Source organism: Cervus canadensis, chromosome 27 (assembly GCF_019320065.1).
Source record: "Cervus canadensis isolate Bull #8, Minnesota chromosome 27, ASM1932006v1, whole genome shotgun sequence".
NCBI lineage: Eukaryota > Metazoa > Chordata > Mammalia > Artiodactyla > Cervidae > Cervus > Cervus canadensis.
In genome coordinates, this window is record NC_057412.1 from 3,099,887 (window position 1) to 3,105,886 (window position 6,000).

Genomic DNA, 6,000 nt, shown 5'->3' on the forward strand with positions numbered 1-6,000 from the left:
TGATTTCACCTTTGCCCTAGGATTGGAGGGATTTGCCTCACATTATTGTATTTGTTCTCCACACTCGTCACCCTCCTCTGAATCCATCTTCCTGTTGTGCAGGCAAATGGAGAAGAACGAATGCATGGAGGAGGCACCAGCAGAGTCAGGCCCCCTCCCAGATCCACAGGGATCTGTCTTCTCTCCTGTAACTGAGCCCCATCAACAACATTCCAGTGTGTTAATGAGCATCCTGCCCCTACCCAGGAGCAGAGCTTTCTTATTAACACTTGGCTATAGTTCTGGGCCTCTATACAGTCTTGACTCCCAGCAGGAAACAAGGTACACTCACATGGAATTCTGAAATGAACTTTGTAACAAAGCATTGGTTTCAAAGTAGCTATGGGGTTAAGGGATGCACAGAGATGTGGAGGAACCCTGAAAGCACAGTAGCAATACTAAAGCTAAGGCAAAGAAGAGAGGTCACTTTGCCCGCCAAGGTCCATGGAGTCAAAGCTCTGGTTTTTCCAGTAGTCATGTACGGATGTGAGAGTAAGACCATAAAGAAGGCTGAGCACTGAAGAACTGATGCTTTCAAATTGTGGTGCTGGAGAAGACTCTAGAGTCTCTTGGACTGCAAGGAGATCAAACCAGTCAATAGGAAGGAAATTAACCCTGAATATTCATTGGAAGGACTGTTGCTGAAGCTGAAGCTCCAGTACTTTGGCCACCTGATGCAAAGAGCTGACTCACTGGAAAAGACCCTCATGCTGGGAAAGAGAGAAGGAGGTGGCAGAGCAATGAGATGGTTAGATAACATCACCTACTCGATGGACATGAATTTGAGCAAACTCTGGGAGAAAGTGGAAGACAGAGGAGCCTGGCATGCTACAGTCCATGAGGTCGCAAAGAGTTGGACAGGACTTAGCTAGGGACTGAACAACAACAGAAGGAAAGAAACAGTGTTACCAAGCCTTGTTCTCAACAAGCTCTCAGCTGGAGCAAGAGAGGAGGAGACACACTTGCTGCAGGAAGTGAGACTAGGAAAGTGGGTGGGCCAGGACCTACAGGAGAGAAATACCCTGGCCTCCCTCTCCTCCAGGTCTGATCTCTTAATACCGCTCATTGGTCAAGCCCACAGGAAGCCAGAAGAGGGAAACTCAGATAAAGCATCCACAGGGGTCAGCCCCAGGGCACAGGATGGGGCTGAGAAAGGCAGAGACCGGGGATGGGTCTGGAGGGGCAAATGGAGAATAACCCTCACAGCCTTGAATGTGTTTCACATGCTTAAAGTCCGTAACAACTAGAGTCTTAGTGATACCAAGCAAGACCTTTTGGGACTCCTGGGCACAAAAGCCTTTCTTTCTCTCTTTCTGTCCCCCATTTCTTTCTTTAAAAAAAAAATTATTTATTTTTGGCTGCATTGGGTCTTGGCTGCTTCATTGTGCGAGCTTTTCTCTAGCTGTGGCGTGCGGGGTTCTAATTGCTCCAGTGACCTGCTTCTGTGGATAAACAATAGACAATATATCCATACCATGGAATATTAGTCAACTTTTCTAAAAAGGGATGAAGTCCAGATACTGGTAAAGCTCTGGGCTAGGAATGCATGCAGGCACTTGCCCCACAGAAACTTCCCCACTGGGACCAGACCAGAATTTATTACTCACAGAGGGTTCACGGCACACCAAGGCCCATGCAGCAAGCTCGTGGGCTGAGAGAGTGCAAGAGAGCCCTGAGTGCAGACCTGGGGTTCTGCCTTTATCGGGGTGTCTAGGGCTTTGCAGGTTCACCCACTGTTGGTTAATCTGAGCAGGAATCAGAAGCCAGTAAGCACAGAGGCTGGTCACTGGAGCAATTAGTTACCCAGGTTGTCCAGGGCTTTCTCAAAGGGGACCTGCATGGGTCTAGTTCCTTATCTGGTTCGTTAGCTAATAGCTCTGTCACACAGCAGGCAATACGCTTGTTCAAAAACATGTCTTCTAAAATGGATACCTCAATGCCCAAAAGCTTAATGTCCTCTCTTTATTTAAAAAAAAAAAAAGGGACTTTCCTGGTGGTCCAGTGACTAAGACTCCGAGCTCCAATGCAGGGGATCCAGGTTTGATCCCTGGTCAGGGAGCTAGATCCCCAACTAAGACCTGGCACAGACAAATAAGAATAATAAATAAATAAATAATTTAAAATCTCTCCTTATTTAAAAATACAAAAGCTTAATATCAGGTATTTACACTGCATGCCACAACATGGATGAGCCTTGAAGGCAGTACGCTCAATGCAATGAGCCAGTCACAAAAGGACAAACGCTGTAGGATTCCACTTATCCAGGGTACTGAGAATGGGCAAATTCGTAGACACAGCAAGTGAAACAGAGATTACCGGGGCGCTGAGGGGACAGGAGACTGGGGAGTTACTGTATGCAGTTTCAGTTTTCGGTGATGAAAAGTTCTAGACCTGGATGGTGGTGATTGATGACGGTACAAGATGAACGTACTTAATGCTATTAAGCTGTACATTTAAAAACTGTTAAAATGGTACATTTTATAAAATGGACATTTTATCACACACATTAAAAAAAAATTAAAATGAAACCTGCCCAGCGGCTTCCAAGGTGGATGTGCAGCCAAGTTCTGTCTGAGGACCAAAGCCACCCCAGAGTGGGCCCCTCCTCGCTCCAGCACCCCCCACCCCCCCAACCCCCATCCCCGCATTTGCAGACTCCACCTGGGACCTCTGGGCCCAGTCACTGAACGTGGCTTCCTTCTGTGGTCCTCAGCCTGGGCTGAGTACACCGGGAAGTCATTAGATCACCTTCTAAAACGGATACCTCAATCTCTAAAGCTTTATGTCCTGTCTTTATAAAAAATAAAGGGATTTCCCTGGTGGTCCCGTGGCTAAGACTCCAAGCTCCCAATGCAGGCGGCCTGGGTTCAATCCCTGGGCAGAGAACTAGATCCTGCACGCCCCAACTAAAGACCTGGCATAGACAAATAAAAATAATAAATCAATTATTTAAAATCTTTATTAAAAAAATGTCTCTTTATAAAAAAAGTTCCCACTCTCCCTAAGCCCTTTGTTTGCTTGCATTCCTGGCCCCAGGCTTTTTCTGCTTCCCAAGCCCCGTCTTCCCAGCCTTCCCACCTCCCTCTCCTCCACTCAGGTCCCCAACTTGCCAACCCAGTTGCCCAACTGACTTTTATCCCCCAGGCTAGAGCAGGGCTGCAGAAGCCTTAGCTGAGATTTTGGCAATACCTCTGCCCTGCCAGTTGGTAAGAGTCTGCCAGAGTCTGCCTGCAATGTGAGAGACCTGGGTTCGATCCCTGGGTTGGGAAGATCCCCTGGAGAAGGGAAAGGCTACCCACTCCAGTGTTCTGGCCTGGAGAATTCCATGGACTGTATAGTCCATGGGGTCGCAAAGAGTCGGACACCACTCAGCGACTTGCACTTCACTGCCTGGGCTTCCTTGGTGGCCCAGACTGTAAAGAATCTTCCTGCAGTGCATGAGTCCTGGGTTCGATCCCTGGGTCGGGAAGCTCCCCTGGAGAAGGAAATGGCAACCCACCCACTCCAGGCTTGTTGCCTGGAGAATGCCATGGACAGACGAGCCTGGAGGGCTACAGTCCGCAGGGTCGCAAAGAACCGGACAGACAGACTGACCCCCTGACACTCACTCTCACTGTTTCCCACTGGGTGCCCGCCCAAGCGGGACTGTGCCTTCCCGCTCCCCGGACGCCCTCTGCCCAGAGCGCAGTGGCCAGCAGCCGGGGCCACGCTGCTCTTCTAGGACTCCCACCATCGTCAAAGTGGGCAGCTCAGCAGGGGAGGATCAGACTCCAACTTCACAGCCAGGGGGCCTGGGCTCCACGGCTTCACAGCTGGGCAGCTCTGGGCAACAGTTTCACCTCTCTGCGCCTCCATATTCTCATCTGTGACAAGTGCTAACACATGTGCCCATCAGAGGCTCACAGTTGGCAAGCTGAGGGCCACTGTGTCGTTTGATCCTCTCTGCCCATCCTTCCGACCCCCTGCAGTCTCTCATATGCATGGACCCCCTCCAACCCCACCCCCCACCCCACCCCCCGCCAACCCCATCCATCTCCTGTCAAGAGTTCCACCATCTAAGTCCAAACTGTGGGAAAGCGCTGACCCATCGCCCACCTTGCCTCCTCTCTCCCCTCAATCATCCAGAGCTTTCCCTATCCTTGGAATGACAGCTCGAGTTCCATTTTTTTTTCCCCTAGAACCTTCCCCAGGCCCTCTAGCAGGGCTGAGCTCTTCCTCTCTGAGGCCGCTCCGCCTTGATGGCCCAGGGGCGCTCCACGAGAGAACTTTTCCTCCCCTCATGTTGCCTAAGCAAAAACAAACTGCATGGAGGTTCTGTCCTCATTTACCTTTGCTTCTGTGCCCTCGATCAAAAGATAAAGACAAGGGGCTATAGCAGATGCTCTGGGTGCCCTGCCCAGATTCCCCTGGCAAGGGAAGTCGTCCCATGGGTGTTGACCACAGTCACACCTACCTCTTCTCCAGAGAAATGCCCGCAGGCTCAGGAGCGCAGAGCAGGGGAGGCTGTGTTCCCTCAACCCCACCTCCCCTGCAGCCAGTGACCCCCACCCAATACAGTGGATGAACGGCCAGCCCCCTTGCTGTCAGAGGAACCAGCTCTGGGGTGCCACTCACCGCACAGCTTCCGGTGGGATCAGCCCGAAGTTCGTCTCTAGCTACAGCCACACTTTTGCTTAGTCAGCCATCTCCCCAACCACATCCTGCTTCCCTTACCCACTTTCCCTGAAAGCCACCCCCCAATAAATCCTAGAACAAGAAGGCCTCTCAGGCTCTGCTTCTGAGGAGAAGCAGCGGGCATTGGCTAATCTGTGCTCACTTTGTGCTAAGCGTTGTTCTAAGCACTTTACCTACGCTACTGCATTCAAAGCCCATCCATTAATAATGAAAAAGGTCTATGACTTTGATTTCTCTGTAACACCTGCAACTCAGTGAATTTCTGCTGACTGACTGCAGCCATGAAATTAAAAGACGCTAACTCCTTGGAGGGAAAGTTTTGACCAACCTAGACAGCATATTAAAAAGCAGAGACATTACTTTGCCAACACAGGTCTGTCTAGTCAAGGCTATGGTTTTTCCAGTGGTTATGTATGGATGTGAGAGTTGGACTATAAAGAAAACTGAGCGCCGAAGAATTGGTGCTTTTGAACTGTGGTGTTGGAGAAGACTCTTGGAGTCCCTTGGACTGCAAGGAGATCCAACAGTTCATCCTAAAGGAAATCAGTCCTGAGTGTTCTTTGGAAGGACTGATGCTGAAGCTGAAACTCCAATACTTTGGCCACCTGATGTGAAGAGCTGACTCGTTGGAAAAGACCCTGATGCTGGGAAAGATTGAGGGCAGGAGGAGGAGGGGACGACAGAGGATGCCAGAGGATGCTTTTTAATATGCTGTCTAGGTTGGTCATAACTTTTCTTCCAAGGAGTAAGCGTCTTTTAATTTCATGGCTGCCATCACCATCTGCAGTGATTTTGGAGCCCCCAAAAAATAAAGTCTTCCACTGTTTCCCCATCTATTTCCCATGAAGTGATGGGACCGGATGCCATGGTCTTAGTTTTCTGAATGTTGAGCTTTAAGCCAACTTTTTCACTCTCCTCTTTCATTAAGAGGCTTTTTATCTAGCCTTATATTATATCTAGCCTTATATCCTGGCTCTTCCATTGTCCATTCTCTTTTTTGGTAAAACTCTGGTCTTCCTCTACTCCTTCACCCTCCGTGCCTGTGGATTGTGTGGGACTGACCTGTTCCCCAGATTCAGGGATGGGCACATGATCGGGGCCTAGCCAATCCGGGCATTCCATTTCTATGACCGCAGTCATTGGCTCAGGGATGGGCATGATCCCAGCCAGACCAATAAAACTCAGTTCCTGTCATTTCACTGGACCTACTGGGAAAGAGAAGTCGTTTCCCACCAGGATTGGTTAACTGGGAGGATGGGAGGCCAGGGCTGCCTGCAGCCGTATTGT